The following is a 20633-nucleotide window of genomic DNA, read 5'->3' on the forward strand; positions in this document are numbered from 1 at the left end:
GATGTCTTTTCCTCTAGGCCATGGAGTGTGGTGACCAGTAAGCTTGGGCGATATCGATTTATTTTATTCACGATATATCGCCGACAATATATCGCGATATATTCGATATAATCGCGATTAATTAAATTTGACATCATCAGATTTCAAACTCCCAGTGAAAGTTGTAGAAGAGACAGTCATAGCATAAGAGAGGTGTTTTAATGACCTATTCTTCTGGTTTTACTCCAAACCTATGGGGTGCAAGATGTCTCAGCTAAGAAATACATCGCGATATTGCGATACTTAATCGATATCGCGATACATTGCGATCGATATTTCGATTAAAACCAAATCGATCCGATATTGAAATGGTTTCCAAATTAGTGTCGCAATATTCGATAATATCGTGATATCCCCCAAGCTAAGTGACCAGAGGCAGGGTTTACCTTGAACTTCTTCAATAACTAGCCAGTAGGACCAATTAGCATGTCATTTCACTGGTCCATCAGCTTTGTCATTGGTCTTATATTGTGGTTTCTTTTCAACATTGTCATTTCCATGGATCCAGGAACGAACTTGTAGTTATAACTACATTTATATTGTAAGTACATGAACAATTAGTGTAGTACTGGCATGCAATGAATAAGCCAGCAGGATTTAGGTGGAGAGAATTTTGACTGTCATCTGGCTAGCCATCACTACGTTGCTAGGCTTCTTTGAATCATTTAGCAGCAGGTACAGCAACAATTAAAAACTGTTCAGGGACAGGATTTTTTTCTTTTTCGGGGAAAAAAACATCAACTTTTGTTTACATTGATTATCCTGGATGGCCCATACCTGGTTAAGGTTGACTGATGACAAGCTTACTGTTAAACCTCTACTAATTAGATAAGTTGGTAGAACGAGTACTGGAAGATCAAAGGTCACTTCCAAATTGGTGGATGCAGCTATGGCTATGACTGATGGAAAGTGTGTTGCTCAGGGTATACATGTAAATATACATGTTTATGTGGCCAGGGTGTACATTTGACACAGCCTACATGTATGCTTCCTCAGAATCTAGAATATTTCATTCAGTAATTTTGAATTTGTAAATTATCTCTCCGCACTTCAATACAATTTATTATAAAAAACAGACTTTATCACTGTGGAACTATATGTAATTCAATTTGTGGTAACAATATCTAACTCTGCTGTGAAGAGTGCTTGGGCTATTTATTCTACTCCTTTGGAGTAGATTTTGGAATTGGGGGGGGACACTACTTAGTTACTACAGTTCTACTGAAAATAACTGTCCGTATTGAGTACATGTACCTGGAGAGATTGGCTGGGACTATTACATGTGCATGTACTTTCACTTTGTGGGTCACTTGTGGAATGATAAGTTAGTACAAATACTAGGAAGTGGCAGTAAAGTTATTTCATAAAATGAAATAATAATAAAAACTTCTCTTTTTTTTTTACATGCATACTTCAGAATGGTTCAAATTGGTCAAATAGGGCCTATATAAAGGAGCTTTTCACACCATAAATTTATCAACTTTGGTTTCATCACATTATGAATAAACCCTCACTATTCAGCTTCACTCAGCTTCCTTTAAGTCCATCAGTCCAAAAATAGATTTTACTATTTGTCATTACCCATAACAGAAAAGAGCTTGGCACAAAGGCGTTGACTGTTTATACCAAAAATGGTGAAAATTAGCATAAAACCACCATGTGACCCTATTCCAGGGCTGGTAAAACTAAAAAAAACAGCTACCCTCAAAGTAACGTAACGAAGACATGAGAGCAAACCTGTTGTACACAAAAAATACAATACTAATTTCATAATGCTTCCTCAATAACAATACAACAAAATCAAGCTAAAATGTGTTTTCTAAAATTCTACATTGTATATAGTACAAAAACCCATTATACTAAAAAGAAGTGCGTGATGGCTTGGACTAAATAAAATGAGCACGCCTCCATTAGATAATGGTTGTAGTTACTAAGAAAAGCTTCTTATCACGAGCCCCTTGTGATCAACACCAAAAATCAATGTCCTATTGTTTAGAGTCTAAGCATCTATGGTACCCGAGTTCACACATTTTTTCACCTACACTTGAAATAAGATTGCTATAGTAAAAAAGATCACAATGTAGACTGGTCGTAATATTTAGTTGCATATTGTGATGGTGAAAGGTTCTGTATTAAATGGCTGCCCAGCCATTAAAACACTTCAAGCATATTATAACAAAAAAATAGTGTTTTGAGGTGATGTGTACATTTTTATTTTTTTTATTTTTTTTAATAATAAATGCAGCGGAATTAGATCGGCTGTTCTTTTTTTATTTGCTCTGCAACTCAAAGGCAAACAAGCATCAATAAATTCTTTCTCAGTTGTTTACAATGTACTGTTCAACATAAAAAACCTAATTGGCAACAAACGATGTACATGTAACACTACTGAAGTCAACAAAAGTTGCAAGTGTTGCTTTTAGCGTAGAGGAATTTAGTTTGCTGTATTACGCACAAACCCTGTAGGCCTACAGCAACAGATTGAAAATGAAAAAAGTGTCAATACCAAGTAAAGGTTTCTTCATCTATTCATGGCGCACAGTATGAATGCAACCCTTCGTATTGACAAACGTTTGGTTTCATGATATAAATGGTCCCTTGAGTAAAACAAAAACGCTACAACAAAAAGTTTAAACTGCATTAGCATGTAGTCATGGCAACTTATGGACAGATATCAACATGCCACACAAAGGATTTGTTATTCCATGGTTACATATTATTCTTCTGGCAATGAACAGTACCATTCAATAAGCCAACACCTTAATGGGAGCAAAACAAAAACACTCGAGGAGAAAAGTACTTAATGACCAGATTCATCAGTTCCAGCGAAGTATGATCATATGGTATTTTCATTTTAAATGCATTAGTGTGTAGTCACGGCAACTCGAGGTCAGATCACACTAATGGTAACGTTTACCATGATTGTACATTTTAGTAATATAGTTCAGACTTTAGCCCCTTTAATACTTTCCCCTGCTAAATTATGGCATAAAACTTTTACAAAATGTACCTCTTGTGAAAGGACGAAAATTTCTGTTCTGTCCAAGGTCCCTGTTCAAATATTGCTACATCTTACAACCATGCTAAAATTAAGCACGGGACCCCTGTTGGATTACTGTGGTGTGAATATTGCTTTTGACATTGACAGTTCCCCTTCAATCAACTAACACCTTGATGGGAAGAATAGGCAATTGTTGCATCCATGACAACACAATCCAGTCTGACAACGTGTTGCCTCAACGAGAGCCACACAACACATGGAGGTTCCTGATTGGCTGAGAGCTTAATGGCGCCCATCTCATAATTGACCTGGCTGATTTTCCAAGGGACTTCAAGAAAAACCGATCAACCATGCAACACTTGGTTAGAAAATGGTAAATTTCACGAACGATTAATATCCCTACAATGAAAACTTCAGCTCAGGGTAATTATTTACCTGGACTAACGATCTTCTGGGTACTGTACACACACACATGTACATGTACAATGTACACAAAATGCACTTACACCAAATTTGTGGCTGTAATTGCTACCAATCCAATTAAGAATTAACAATACTGTTGAAATTTTATGGCAAATTCTATCTGCCAATTATTTAACTGGTGCCTGATTTCTCTGGAGAAAAGATTACATGTTGTACCGATATCCTGAAAAATTCTACTTCTTTGAAGCTTCATTTTGTACATAATGAAAATTGGAAATTCAATGCATAATAAAGTAATGTACACATCATACAAATTACCTAACACACAGAAAACTCACATACTGCACATCATGTACATATATAATCATTATTTACAAGCTGGGATGTTATCAAAACAAAATATTAATATCATAACTCAAATAAGGAAGCAAATGTAAACAAAAGCCATTGGGTTAAAAGGGCATAGGTTTCACACTGTGTGTGCTTTGTACACAGACTTCCTATTGATTTTAATTTGCTCTTCAAAAAGATAACAGTCATAACATGTGCAGTAGTCCAATAAATCCATCCACATAACCTGTGCATATATAATGAGAATGAGACTGGAAACTATTCACAGACTAAATACCAGTTAATGTGTGTGCTTTCCTCTTCTGGTTTCTGCAAAAAATAGACTCAGAAATGAAGTGGAATAATTTCAAAGGTACATCACTTTCAATGTCAAACAACAGAGCCATTTTCACAGTAACATGTACGCATTTTACTTAAAAGTAAGCCTGTGCCTCTGCGTTTAATTACTTTCCCTTCAATTTATTTCAAAAATCATGTTCCGTCCACTTTCTGTTTTGTTTTTAAAACCTAGTGTATTTGTAAACCTTCAGACTTTGTACAACTAAATTTAATGTACAGGATTGAAAGGATCATAAACATCATTATCAAAATTTTGGCTCAAAGCTTTCTGGTAATAAAGTACAACCATTCTTCCCCCTGTGAATACTGTATCTGAAATCCTTTAAAAAAAACAGCTGATTTCAGTTGATTGAACATGAACAAAAAAATGTGTTTACAAATTGCATGCTCAAACTTATCCATGGTTTTACATTACTTTCTCATGACTCGCACAACGGACTAATTTTAGACTCCAAATTGCACAGGTTTGTTATTCCATGTACTGTACATGGTTGATCACACAGAACATAAAAAACTGTCTACGACCTTTTTTGTCCCCTCTACCAATCCTGTATTATACCTTTATGCATCTTTAGACCTGCATTCATTTAATTTCAAGGAATCAATGTAATAAATGCCATCTGCTGCATCCTGTTGTTAATGATATCTCACATGTTCATGACAATTACTTCATATTTTGAAGAAAAAAGAAAAAAACACCCTGAAATAAATTCATCCTTTAACCTGCTGTCTATGAGTTTATGTAGTAGGTGCAAGTTCCTTGTAGTGAACCCATACCAGTTATCGATCAAACCATTGTACATGTATCTGCTGTGCATTTTTTGTATTTTTAATTCATTTTCCATTTAGGTTTAAAAGGTCTACTGACAACAAAAAAACCTGATTTTAACAGTATGTGTATTCATGTGATGCGTATTCACAGCGTCCACACTTTGCATGGGCGTTAACAATACGGGAGTTCATACACAGATGCTAAAACAAACGAATACTGTTTCACAGATTTTATTTGTATTTTTGCCTTTTAATTGTGTCATTCATACAAGAAATATGTAAGTCATCTGTAAACAAACATAAGAAAAATGCAATACAGGGTCTGTATTTCACTGAGCATGTTGGAAACTTTCTTTACACACATTTTACGTGTGGGTCTGAAAATGAAACAAATCAATCAAACTCCCTAAATGAACGAAGAACATACAAAAATAGTTTTGGATTTGTTTTGCTCACAAAAACTTTACCAATGTGCATACATGTAATGTGCATAATTTGGCCAAGGCCTGACAACTCAATGATTGCTGAACAAAATCTAATGCGCATCCAACAATATTGGATTTATCTGTATCTGTAGGCCTTTCCATACATTTTGAAAACCTCTCTATTGAATGGGATAAGTGAAAAACACTTGAGGAGATCCCCCGAATGATTGATCATTCAAATCAGTGGAAAAAAGGAAGTTGACAGATTTACAGTACATGCAGAATAGTTAGATAACAAAACGAAAGGTATAGACCTACATGCATTAAAGGCAGTGGAAACTAGTGGTAATTACTCAAAAACTTACATGCACATGGCAACGAGTAGGCCTAATGGGGAGCTGTTGATAGTATAAAACATTGTGAGAAGAAGTAACATAGTTTTTGAGAAAGAAGTAATTTTCCACGAATTTGATTTCGAGACCTCAGAATTAGATTTTGAGGTCTCGAAATCAAGCATCTTCGTGTGACAAGGTGTTTTTTCTTTCATGACTATCTCACAACTTCAACAACCAATCAAGCTCAAATTTTCACAGGTTTGTTATTTTATGCATATGTTGAGATACACCAAGTGAGAAGACTGTTTTTTGACAATTACCAATAATGTCCAGTGTCTTTAATTACAACAAAACATTTCCTTGGGTATGCACTTTATTTCGGACTGTGCCTAGCTTTGCCTGCAATGATATGTCATGTTGTAATTATCACAGGCAATGTGTGCATTCACAAATGATTTGACCCATGACATTGCCAACAGGTAAACAGTTCAAAGGGCAGATGAGTGCACAGGTCCATGGAAGGAACCATCGATCTAATATTTTGAGCTTTTTTTTGAGCAGATGTCGGTGTAAAAGTTTGAATAAAATTTTAGAGGAAGTACCATGGATAAATGTTTATCATGTATCTAGTAATCCATTTCACCATACTTTTAGCAAAATTGCTTGTCCTTTTATGTAAATTTATAGCAGTATATGTACACAAAAGCGTATGCAAATGAGCTCACCTACAATGTACCAGAAAATGCACAGTAACAAGTCAATCTTTATGTGAACAAAGATATATTATCTACTATATATAAAGAGCGATATACGTAAAGAAAATACTTTTTCATTTTAATTTCTAGTTTTGGACTGGTAAATATGGGACTCTGGGATGCAAAATCAAACATGAGAATGCTTTTTAAAAAAAAAGTAGTATGTAGGCCTACATCACAATTTTCCTTGGTCCTTATCATAATGTAGAAATCTAGGAATGTTATTTAGTATTGTTGTGCATGCAAATGAAGTTACCGCTATTTTCAGTTTTTAACCGCTGCACCCAGATTCCGGTGTTAATATCTGAGCAGCACTGCTAAATAAAGCTGCATCAAAACACTGATTTTTGCAGCAAAAACACACTTTACTTTTTGCATCAAAAGAAAAGTGTCATGAATTTGAAGGTCTTGATTTTAGTAAAAAACTGTCCCCAGCTTATATACCCTAACCTGTGACATCATTTGTGCACAGCTCAATAGAAGGAAATATCAAATCTTATTAAATTAAATGGGGACACTAATTGGAAACCATTTAATCAACACTCATTACATGTAAGAAAAAAGGGGAACATGTCAAAACTTCCACGCTTGTAATTTTTATATAGATTTTTAGAGTTATTATGATAACAATTGCAAAAAATTTCCCTGCCAGGAAATGCCCTGGAACAAGGTCACTCGTTTTGTAAACAAAGATGACGTGGCCTATACCGTACACCACCCAGTATAATACAAGACAAACTGTCACGATGTGGACTTGAAAGTCAATTCATGAGACGAGGCTACTACTTCTAAAATGTTGCACCTCACTCAGCCAACCTCTTCCAGTGAACTACAATTTTGTCTAATCAAAGGCAATACTGGTGTGAAAAAAACCACAATATTCATTGGTTCAATTGGCTGTCATAGATTATGTGAAAATTCAGTTCCAAGTAATGTACATTTTACATGTGACTCAGCCCTTTATGTGATAGTCAAAACAAAACATGGGGGTTCTTGTGTACTAAACTATTAAACATACATCATGTACTGTATTTATACCAATACTTTTATAGAGGGGCACCAAAGCCAAATTCGGTACAGTACAGGGAATGATTTTTAAAGCAATTTTGCATCTACATGTACATGTAGCTAAGTATTTAGACTGAACGTGTTTCGTGCACACTACATGCATATTGGGTAGCAAGTTTTTTAGAAGTGCCTGAAAACATTTTGTGTAGCATTCTGCTTTGCTATTTTCAACGGAAATTGTTAACTGCAATAGCAGAGAAAATAACAAAGCCTTAATTTTCAAGGCAATCAAACGAGAGAGATGCCTTTTAATTTGGCCATTGAGGCGATACCTGTAATGGATCTCAAGTAACACCCATAGAAACTTGCTCATTTAAATAAGAAGGCAATCCAGCACACAACATGTAGTACAGTACTAAAACACCAGGCCTGATACTTGAAGGAGGCGAGGGAGGCATTTGCCTTGATGTAACATTTTAAGTAGAACCATTCCAGCATCATCCCAACATTACTGAGCCTGGGGGTGGGGGGATACATGCTCTCTTTATTTTGTATGTTTAAACTATTGCTCTTTGTTAATTTCGCTTTTAAACTTACATGAATCTAAAAAAAAAAAAAAAAAAAAACTACACGCAGCTATTGCAAACTGCTTACCAACCAAAATGGTATAAATTTATACCACTGTTTCTTAGTGGCCTGAATTTGACCCTTGCAGAGTCTTCCTAAAAGGCTAAAGCCGAAATCTTCGCCAGGCCACTCAAAAATATTTGCCTGAATCTAAATTGTCAAATGGCAATTTCTCACACTTTAGAGGGAATGGCATTGTGGAGATGGGGGGACGACTGTGCTGGGAGCGACTTTGTGTGGGGGCGAGTTGACTGGCAACCAAACATTAGTTACGTTTAACATCAATTGTATGGTGTGTAATCTGTGAATTATGTGTTTGTGAATTCCACAGAAGTTGTTACCTTACGACACTCAGTGCTGAAGTGATGGAGTTAAAGGCAGTCGACACTATTGGTAATTACTCAAAATAATTATTGGCATAAAACCTTACTTGGTGACGAGTAAAGGGGAGAGGTTGAAAGTATAAAACATTGTGAGAATCGGCTCCCTCAAGTTTAGAACTTGAGGTCTTGAAATCAAGCATCTGAAAGCACACAACTTCGTGTGACAAGGGTGTTTTTTCTTTCATTATTATCTCGCAACTTCGTAGACCGATTGAGCTCAAATTTTCACAGGTTTGTTATTTCATGTATATAATAAGATACACCAAGTGAGAAGTATGGTCTTTGACAATTACCAATAGTGTCCACTGTCTTTAAATGTATACATAATATATTTGGTTTATTTATTAATGAAGAAAATGAATGCAAAAAAAGCAGCCCACGAAGCCCTACAAGCATTTATAATAATGTAACACATGAAACCATTGATTCTCTAGTAACTGAAACTAAAAGAAGAATTGTATGAATCAGTTTTCTGTTTTCTTTAAAAACAGGTGGCCTCCTGTAAATGCTTTCATCAAGGCCGTGTATTTGACTACAACTTGTTGGGGGTGGGGTGGTTTCAAAGCAGGTACCAGAATATGGTCCTGGTATACTACATACCAAAGAAAAATTTTTAGTATTGAGTTTTCACGGAAGTTATTGCAGACTATTTTGTTGTGACCTAAAGTTCCTTTGTCAAGTTGTCTTTTCTGTATTAACAATGGCTTGAAAATTTGAAAAGACCAGTCGATAACCCCTCGATCTTGGTAATTGTTGGCTCGCAGGCAATTTCTGCAATATAGCCAGTTTCTGCAATATTGCGGGGGCTTGTACATGCTTACAAAAGAAGTCTCCATAAATGCATTTTGGCGAATGGTTTTTAAACATTTATTACTTTTTTTCTTCTACCCTATACACCTCTCAACAAAAAAGTTAGCAAGTCCGTTTCTGTCAATAAATTCTCAAACTATAAAACATTTAGCGATCTATTTTCTATATAAATGGACACTGAATGCGCACCAGCAGGTTATTTTAAGACCAGTATGAAAGCCGGAGAGCAGGGAAAGGGACACTAGAGGAAACATGAGAAGATGAAAAGACGGGAATCGAGAAAGAGGAGACAAGAAATGAGATGTGTACAAATAGGGAAGACGGAACGAACAAAGAATGTCAATGAAAAGAAAATCACAGAAAATTGGAAGGAATAAGGCAGAGGACACAGTGGCTAATTTTATTTTAAATTTTTGTTAAATGCTTTCACTGGATGAGGTGACCTTTGGTACATCTATTACTTTTAGCATTACATGATGGTGCACCGTTGTAGAGATCAGATGCTCAACGCTGAAATTATGGTAATCAAGCTTACTGGGCAGTTAACAGCAGCCACTCATGCATACCACGTCAGTGAAATAGTAGCTAGTGTCGAGGTTACGAATTGGACAGTCAAGGCACATGTTTAACGCTGCGTGCATCTTGTATCATCGTTAATGTACGCGCTGTGGATTGAGGGTGGGGTAGGGGTTTGCAATTTATCAAGGCATTGGATTGCGCACAACCCTTAAGCATTGTCTAACCTTGACACCAGTGTGCATTTTAGCAACAACCCTGTGCAGTACAGATTTTATATTATTGTATGCCTCATATAAGACTGTATGTTGATGCATAATCAACCTGCAAAATTCATTGTATTTGAGGAGGCAGTGTCAAAAAAAATAAGGATAAAACAAAAAATGTTTTTAAATAATTTTTATGGTACATGTACATGTACAAATGATGTACATCACTGTACACAGTACAATCTATTTTGAAGCATCACAATTATGAATTGTTTTAATTCAGGCTGCCTTCAGTGCAGCTATTCCGTGGTTTATTTCATGCATAATGCAAAGGCACAGGGTATGATCTTCTGCCTGACACATCTAGGCAACAAAATGAAATTAATTTCAGCTAAAATGATTTTTTACTTCAGGCAACTCGTTCATCAGGAATTTCAATTTTGGAACAACACAATTTCTAAGCATTTGGCTTCACACACAGGACTATATTGGTATGCACAGAATGGATTGTATGATGGCACCCATATAAAACAGGAGGGCAGTTTTAAAACACAAACGAACTAAATGGATCTTTGTTATGAATAAATAATAACACTGTCCGCTACTCTAATTTATTATTGCATACATACTAACATGTACAAGTGTATACATCGCGAGGCAACAGACAACTTCATCTAAGTGCTTTTCAACTGAAAATTGCTTGCAGAATGTACTTGGCGTGTGTGTGAACAGTGTTTTTTCCTAATTACTGATCTTATGATTATTTTAATCACTAATTTATGATTGACTAATTATAGAACAAAGCAGAGATATATTTACTTGGCGTGTGTGTAAACAGTGTTTTTTCCTAATTACTGACCTAATGATTATTTTAATCACTAATTTATGTTTGACTAATTATAGAACAATTCCAGCGTCATAAACACGCAGGCTTGAATACAGGCTTGATCAGGTTATCAAATTTTGAAGGGCGCCAGCATTGCATACATCTTTGAGATGCAATCATTTTCCAATAGAAAGAGTCCTTGTAAAATGGAGTTAAATACAATGCTCCACTAGTCTGACTGGAATATTGAAATTTAAGTCCACCACAAAACTGAATTTGACCTTGGAGCCATTCTTTAATGTTGTATGTTCCATTCCTACTTTTCCTTAGCAACTGCACATATTATACAGTGCCTGACATTTTGATGTCACACAGAAATTGGGAAATCTCAAGACAATCTCAATGCCATGGCATTTAGTTCGGTGCATTTCATTAGGTTTGCTGGATTCTAATCAATGTCTTGATCATAGAATGGCTTGTAAATGGATGAGGCAGCAAACTAATCAAGGAGAAGAGACAGGGTCCGGTGGCCCTTGCAGTTTGCATAAAATAGTATCTACCACAGGGTCCGGTCTCACAGCTACAATGTACATGATTACAACATATACTGTATGTAGTCTACATTATGATCACCAACCAACCTGGTTCCCTTCCCAGTGTTGTATGATCTCGTTGCACTATTTTCCCACGAATGCCTTACTCAATCGTAACCCCTGGAAGTGTGAAATTTATATTTTATTTAGTCCTTTGGTCCATCCGTCTGTGTTTAAAGACGTACGAAAAGCTCTATCAAAATAAAAAAAGACATTAAGTCACACAAGTGTCCGATCTTTTGAATATATGTCTAACCATGGTCCAACTGTATTCACTTTAGGGTCACAATGTAAAAACATGATTCATTTGTCATGGATTGTGTCAAACAACTTGCATTTTGACAAGCGCGTGCTATGCGCCCACGTCACTTTTGGTTAGCCAACCAGATTTGACTTTCAGCACTTCCCTTCCAGGGGTAAGTGATGAAAGGTATCATCACTGCTCGTTGTAGCAAGGCTGGATCACCGACTTTTACAACAACAAAATGTACAGAATTGCAGTTCTACATTTGTACAAGGAGATCTTTGTGTACTCCGAATGAAGGCAGGCATCATTTAATATTTAAGTATCTTACACCCGGTTCAGACAGGCGCCAAACCAAATAGATTAGCAGCGATTCTAGGTTCATCCAAATAAATTCTGGTTTAAGACAGAAGAACTTAATGTAAAATTGGCTTGACTTCTAGTAGTTAGGATTTCTCTCTGGTCAGACTTTTATCTCTCCAAAATGAGATTATCTAGTACAAAACCGCATTGCAGTTCCTTGTTCCTGCATTCTTTTCAGTCTAGAATAAATGTTGCCATTTTGATGTACACATGGTCATTAAATCTCAGAGAATCTGTGATTTGCCTGATGTTAATGGATGAGCCAACCACGAAGATGATGATGATGTGTGTCATTAATCTAGCAGTACCATACTGTACGTAGCTTTCTATTGGCGAACACTTTCCCATGAGTACCAACCATGAAGAGTTAGCTTTTGGTTTCGGCTTGGCTTGGGACATGACAACCACAATCCAAAGGCTTGGATGTTGATTGAGGTTAGAGGATTCAAGAAGCTCTATATGTAAAGTTAGGATTCACAAGTTAAGATTCAAATCCACGTAATGTGTTCACTTTGCATTTGTTATCGTTAACAACAAGCTTGTTTTCAACATCTCTGTATTGGAGTACCTGGTTGATACTTTGCCTGCATTGTCCCTTACCATTGGTGAAGCCTCTGTGCCCTTTAAAATGTTCCAATAGAAATTTACAATTTCCTCATAGAGGTGCCCTTAACCACAAGGAAGAAAGCTTTGGTGCCAATGGCCTTTTAAAAACAAAGCATCAGGCCTGAGAGTTCAAGCGACAAATATCACCAAATTTAATTTGCCTCACAAATGCATCGGGTTTAATTAAATATCCAGCTAACAATTTGAGCCAATTCCAGTTTAAATACCCATCAAATAAAATCATTGGAATACAATTTGTGTATGGGGATTATAGTTTTGTCTTAAACCAATTAAATTGCCATCCCAAGCAACTCTACTGGCAACAAACCTTGTCATGGGATTAGATTCGTACTTTCAGAAGAATACCACAATTCTTAGTCAAAAATACATTACAACTAAACTTTGCACGGCTCATTAATTGCTCAACTATTCAAGGGTTGCAATGGCCATAATGTTTTTGGTCTTGATAATTTCACTTTCAATATTTGTCATTGCAGAGAAATGTACATTTAATATCAGTTTCTGTTTGGGAACTTAAACTGTGTTGCAGAAATTTCGACCAACTTACAACAATTTTGTTGAGATAAAATCAACACTTTGAAAGTTTGTTGTCTGTTATGAATAATTATGCAGGCTCGGTGCATCATTCTTGACATGGCACCAAGGCATTTGATCCTTTGTTAAGTAATGGGAACCCTCTGGGGAAGTTGTACATTTTGATTAACAAATTTCAGGGGGCACCAAGGCAATGATCAGGGACATGTGGGTAATTGCCTTTGTTGCCGTCTTGAAGAACCAGGTCTGATAAGGTGGGCTTAAAAGATTTGTTCATAAAAAAATAAAGATAAAAACATCCCGTGTCAGACTTGATTTTTCATTGAGGCAAAACTGCTCCAACTTCAACTATTATTACATACATATGTGTAGTTTTTTTCAGTTTAGAACAACCTCTTGATACAAATATTTGTGAGTGTTTCAGTCAGCATTGCTAGATCTGCATTGCGAAACTTTTTGTGCGGATGCTTTGACCTGATGCCTACATGTACATGTATGATAATCTTTGAAAGACAAGAGTGAAGGATATCAGTTAATACAAAAAAGGGTCTGTGTTAAAAGACAATACTTTTCATACAAAAATTGAATATTAAATATTCAGACTTATAGACACTTAGAAAGGTGAAGAACAACTAAAGTAAAGGTGTAAAATACATATTTAAGAGGTCAACTTCACATCCATGTAACCTTACATGTAAAACTGCTGACCTGATCTAGAAAATGCACAGCTAGATACATGAATAATGCAATCATGTACTGTACAAACAGTACATGTAGGAATGTACCTCTACCTGTGTCTGAAGCCATACGTTTGTCTAATGAATAATTAATGTGTAATCCCTCATTCTGTGTAAATTTTCAATTGCAGCTCTCTAAAGACCTGTGATAACTAAACCCACAGAAAGCATTAAGTACAATGTATCAAGGAAATGGAATACTGACCCATCCTAACACGCTATTCATGGCCTTCTATACGTACATCATGAATACAAGTAGAGCACATGTGAACAACATACACGTAAAAATAGGCCTACATGTTTTTGTAGCTTAAATTCTTGTATGTACATGGTATACTGTGGATCCCAAGTGAACAACAAATTATCTTGATTGTATGAGGTTTCAAGGAGTTACTACTAATGAAGCTCCATGTCTATTACATTGTAATAACCCAAGCTGTGCATAGTCCTTCCCTACACACCACACCTACATATGTAACCCCCCACCATCTTGATTGTAGAGAACCATTCAACAAAATTAATGCACCAAATAATGATTGCCAATCAATTTTCTACCTGGTGTTTTCTCCTCAGAAACAAATTTCAAATATGATGCCATTTAAGCATTAAGGAATCTTCCCGGTTTTCTATGGACTGGAGTAGAATGTTGTATAATGCAATTGCCAGCACAAACATTTCTACAACTCTAACAGGAACACATGGAATAGAAAGTGGGCTTCTGTTGTTGTTTTGGGGTTGTTTTTTTGGGGGGGGGGTAGGCTTGAGATGATGTCAACTGTTGATGTTTGCTACCCTTTCCTTTATTCAGATCAAGTCAAACTATTTACAATACTAGACTTGCCTCTGACCCTCAACTACATGGCATGAATCAATCCTGAGCAATGGAAATACTTAATAGAGTTCGCCTTGCTCGAGAAGGCAATTAAGCTTTCTTTTTTATTTCTGTGCCGTGCCTGCGAGCCCTACGTCATATTATCACCGGGAGTACAGTGTATCATATTGATTATGGTTGCATGTCCATCGCTGAGCTGGGAGGGTCGTCAAATCTACATGTACTCCATAACCGCAAGGGACTTATAGTACATGTATAAACCAATGGTTAGATCAGATCTAAGATTATACAGAATACTATCCACATGAATGTAATCATTTGCATGACAGATTGTGTCTTCACAAATTGCAAAACAGTTGTCTAAATGTAGTTGCAACTAGAGCATGATTTCCATTAATTCTGAGGCAGGCCTTACAAGAAGCCCCTTGTGCCGTTTGCCTCATCTTTCATTTATGAGCCGTTTTAATTTGTTTGATTCTCTGTATGATGCCATTTAAGCATTAAGGAATCTTTTCTATGAACTAGAGTGGAATGCTGTATTTATAATGCAATTGCCGGCACAAACATTTTTACAACCCTAACAGAAACACATGGAAATTAGTAGTGCTAATTTGATCTAGTGAACGAAACCGTCCACAACTGATTTCTAAGGAAGGAAGTTAAACAATTCCTGTAGAATTTTTTTGAATTTTTTATATCGACCTTTGCCATTTTAGTGAGGATGACAAAGAAAAGAGAAATAAATGCCCAATTAGCTGAGTGCTAGTGAATCCGGGGTCATGATATGACATTTTGCTTCAAACAGAAGTGATCTGAAGATGGACTGACGATGAACAATGTGTATGGTACAATGTTCATCTCATGAGAGATGTAGTTCCATACTACATGTATAACATGTCAACGACACTAAAATCTAAAATTGATTATCAACTCTTTAATGTTTAACAATCAGTTCATTTATTTAAGTCTTCGCTGTCTCATTGCATGTGGTACTATGAACCCTCTAGTGTTTTTGTAAAAAGTGCACTGAATATCATAAATAAACTGAATACAATATTTTATTTAGATCCAGTCCACTTGTCCACCAACATAAGTAATCCACATGCCCTGTGGCTACATATTCCAGCCATCAAATCCATCTCACTCCAATTCCACTATGCTGACCCATTGCATCAATAGCACTGCATAATACCAAAATTAATAGCAAGACGGTCAGATTAATCAAGTCGTTGTTGTTCGTCTTGGTCAGCATGATTGATAATACAATAAGAAAAGAGACTACTGTCTAGTTCAATTTGTATTAGGTAACAGAAGTGATTGTGAGCACAATAAAGCCATAGGTACGGTGTCACCGTTTTCAACCAAAGGCAATGCAATTACTTGAGTGTTCTCCTTTAAATATAACATCAGACGTTTCATGCCCAAACCAGGCACTTCCTGCCAAACTTAACACTATAGGCCATCAAATAGATGAAACCATGAGCTTTCAAATAACACCCAAATTAAGGGATGTAAGGGAAGGACATGTACTTCTCAATATGAATGTAAGATACAATGTTTAAGGTATCAGATCACATTGATATCAAGATTGATGTTTCATCTGTCTTCACTTTCAATGCCATTTCTCCATTTGCGAGTACGAGTAAACTAAATAAATGTTAAAGGTATCATACAGGATTTGAGGGGCTGACAAAATAATAGTCGCAGGAAGTGCTCATGTTTCTGTGATCAACCGTACATGAAAAAACAAACCTGTGAAAATTTGGGTTTAATCTGTTAGATTTTTAGGTTTCAGTTTGCTTGAATATCTTATTTCAGAGGGAATCATTTCACAGAAAAATAGTTCTAGAATCAGTAAGCTTTCAGACTAAAATTCAACAATGACATACTTGATCAAACCCTTTTTAAACTTAATCACATTAGTTCTACAGCTTGTGTGAACAAATATAGTACATGTAGTTATACTATTCTGTAGTTCAAAGTTCTTTTCAGTATTAGTTCAAAATGAATGGATGCAAATACAAATTTCTGACCGCACAGAATATTCATAATGTCAGCTCGGTTTATCTTTATTTATTAACTGAAGTGAAAGGTGTGTTAAATGAATGGCGGCACTCCTCTGGATGTTTGTCCCCGTTGACGACAAAGGCAGGTTGCTTGGTAACCGTTCATTCCCAGTGACACTAAAGACAGGTTGCATTGCGATTCCTGTGTATGATTATCTTCATCCAACAGTTCCATCTGAACCTACATGTATGGCTTATTGACAGTTTGGGAAAGTTCAGTTCCTTTCAATAACATTGTAAAAAAAAAAAAATCACAATCATCTACACATTGTTGTGTTAATGGAAACTTGAATTATCGCAAAGAGAACTTATTTTATTACAAACACAACAAGACTTTGCTGATTTTTTACTATTTGAAAACCAGCCCTAATACTTCACAGGGGCAACAGTGGCAATAGCATCCGATACCCCTGGGTATTTCATTGGTGCCCCTCGAAATGTTCTGATAAACATTCACAATGTCCTCATATGTAGTGTGCCCTTTAACCATGGAGAAAGTGCCTTAGTGCACATTATTGCCCTTTCAAAAATGAAGCGTCAGGCCTTGACAAGACAACAGCAAAGAGAAAACTACCCGAATGTCAATTTACCATGAAGTACAATGCATTTCATCAAGAAACTGTACAGACATTTGTAAAGTGAATGAAGAATTTGTCTGGGCTAATCCCCATTTCACATTTGAGACAATTTTTAAAGTTACACTTGGGCTGACCTTTTAAAATATAAATTCTCAAGCTGGCAAACTCTGTGGAAATAAATAGCCATTTCCAGGGAAATGGCTACCTCTAGTTGGGGTGTGGCAGTAGGTTAAGGGGCAGACTGTATACATTTTGTCCCCAAGAAAATTGCATCAAGTGTGAAACGAACAAGAGGTGACAGTAAGATTATAAGTTATCCAGGACTTTCCTAGGGTTTCATTCCTTGGAAAGCAGTGTGAAACAGGATTGTGTTTTTAAAATCTAAAGAGTACTATTTAGCATTGCATCAGGAACGCTAACTCTACAAGAGAGTCTAACCTTCAATCTGTGATATCTCATTAACTACAGTCTTGAAAATAACAAATTTCCAAACAAAATCCAGAAATCCTAGACTAAAGTTCTGTTGTCCTCAGGAATGGAACTGCCTGAAAAGGGGCTTTTCTCAAAGCAAACACAATAAAAGCCTGACTACAACCCTCAACAATTGTTGATGTTCCTCTTTGGAGATGACAAAGTGAAATCCTATTGATGGCCAATAGAACTGTGTATGTCCTGACAAGGTCCTGTTGTTTACTTAAAAATCTCTCCAGTCACACTACTGGCTCTACATGTAATCTAGTTTGCAAGTAACTGCATAAAATACACAAATCAGCATGATACACATGTGTATTTGCTGTGGCTTGTAAAAGGTGTAACAATGCCTGAGCATTTGTTGGTTTTAACAGGACTGTACAAAATTGATTGGGTTATTACAATAAGGTTCTTCTTTTTCTTTCAATGTTTACACTTACATTAAAACAGTTTAGATCTTAATACAACCGTCTTAATAAGAATTAATTTGGGAACGCACAAAAAACTGACAGTTCATGTCATGTAAAGAAACAAGCTTGTAAGTTTTTTTTTCTCTTTGAGCACTTTGGATATTTGGTTATTAAATATTATGGTAGAGTATAAATAAATTAACAAAAAGGTAGCTATCTTATCAAAATACTCTTTCAGCAAATGATTCAGTGCATCAAAATTATTAACTTTAAGTGGTTGCCAGACGTTCTCAACATTTTAACTGCCATAAAAAGTGTATGCATTTATAAGTATTTTTTCATGGTTTTTTTTTCATGGTGTTGGAGTTGGGAATTTTATTTATTGAAAAGTAATTTATTCTAATTTGCAAGATTTTGATTTATCAATGTTTTTGGGAGGCTATGTTCAGTCGCATTCTGGGGTTGCATCAAAATTCCAAGTCCAAACAGTTTCATATTATGGAGTGACACGGAAGGAGGATAAGGGAGAATTGTGCCCATTTACCTTGCACATAAATATGATAATTACCGCTGTAATTAGGATGTGTGTAGTAGGGGAACAACCATAGCCTCTTGCGACAATCAAAGTGGGATCCCATACTTCAACTCAATGACTCTACTTACCAAAGTTAACCTAAGATCTGAGTATGGACCCTAGATCATTAAGGGGCCGTCTTAAGCAACGGAAACTATGTTAACGACCATTGTAATTGGGTAATTAGTCAAATCTATCTTCATCCCAACCAGTTTTGAATACAGGTGGATATGTACATCTTCATGGCTAAAAATAAATTAAATTAAAAAGTGATTTATTTTGTCAGCTAAAGGTTTTTTTATAAAGGAAATCAGTTCAAATTTATTCATGACATTTCATTTGCATGTTGTATAAATGGCTAGAATGTCAATCTGTTGTAACTTGTAAACCAAATCAATAAAACTATCAATGTTTGAAACAGCTTCTTCAATTTAAAAATTACATATTCCCTTAGTTTGGACAAACATTGTCTATGAATTCAAAATCTCCAGAGTGACTTTTACAGTCAATACATGGTATTCCTGAGGAGCAAGGCAAGCTTACACACCCTCATGACAACTGGATATTATGCAAATAAACAGCTACAGCTGCTACATGAATGTGACATTTCCAACCAAGGTTATTCCTAACATTGTTTTCCTTGGAAAATCGAAACACACACAGAGGCATGTATTATGTGATATCACCTTTGCTTTGTATACTATAGCCATGGCAAAATGTCAGTGTTAATTTGTAGTCTTTTTCTATGGGGGGAAATTGTCTCAATTTTGTATTTCCTGTCGATTATAAGTATTAATAAATACCTTGGAGAGTTAATGGACTGTAATATAAATAGCCTTATTATGATTTAAGCATGCTCCAATTCCAGTAGAATTCATTCCATATGACACAATCTTGAAGAGTTTACAGCACTGGTCTTGATAACTGAAATAGTTATTGCCAAATTATAAAGTAAAGGAAGATTTGGATGATGTTGTTGTAGCTTTGCTTTCAATCCATAGATCAAAGAAATGAAATATTAACCCACAACCTACATTAATTAAATTTTTGGCTTCTACCTGAAATGGATGTTGGTAAATACAGATAATACCAATTATTGATAATAATAACAAAAATAATAATAAATAACCCAATTATTTGGGGGTTGAGGGAATGAAACACTTGATGTGAACTTGCGACACATCAGTCAGAAATCATTTGCATGTTATATGAGTATACAATTTACAATGAAACTAGTTGTTTTTATGGTTAATGTGAAATTGTTCAAGGATAATGGTTTTTTAACACTTTCTTATGGATCTATTTTTTATTTAATTGTATAAATACACCCAAACCTATTTAAAACACAGGCTTTTAAAAGTGCAAAATGGGATCGAATAAAAACTGTATTCAAAAGATTGACTCTTTCCTATACAAATTCATTGTATCGCGCCCAAATTTTCAGCTTGGTCGACTGGCAATAAATAAACAATCTTAACTCTTCGTGACAACACCAACTGCCATTTGCATTGTGTTTTCAAGGGGAAAATTAACAAATAGCACTGAAGATTGTGTTTTTTTAAGGCGCAAGTTCACAATAGGAATCTGGCATTATTGTATATAGGTCAATTTATTATAAATTGCGCTTCATGAATGGAGTGTTGATATTACTACAAGTTAACAAGTATTGTGCGTAAACAGGTAAATGAATAACCGCTGACCCTCAAAACTCAATTTTAAACCAAGACTGTTGTATATCAAGGAATCTCTTAAATACATTACATGCCATACTTATGTACTTAAAAGC

At 35.7% G+C, this 20633-nt stretch overlaps 1 protein-coding gene across 1 annotated transcript in view; it reads right to left on the reverse strand.

Moving 5' to 3' along the window:
* LOC139935882 (transmembrane protein 131-like) overlaps positions 1–20633 on the reverse strand; it is a 66823-nt gene that overhangs the window by 39669 nt on the left and 6521 nt on the right. The gene's annotated exons all lie outside the window — the stretch shown is intronic.

Source organism: Asterias amurensis, chromosome 4 (assembly GCF_032118995.1).
Source record: "Asterias amurensis chromosome 4, ASM3211899v1".
In the NCBI taxonomy this organism is placed as follows: Eukaryota; Metazoa; Echinodermata; class Asteroidea; order Forcipulatida; family Asteriidae; genus Asterias; species Asterias amurensis.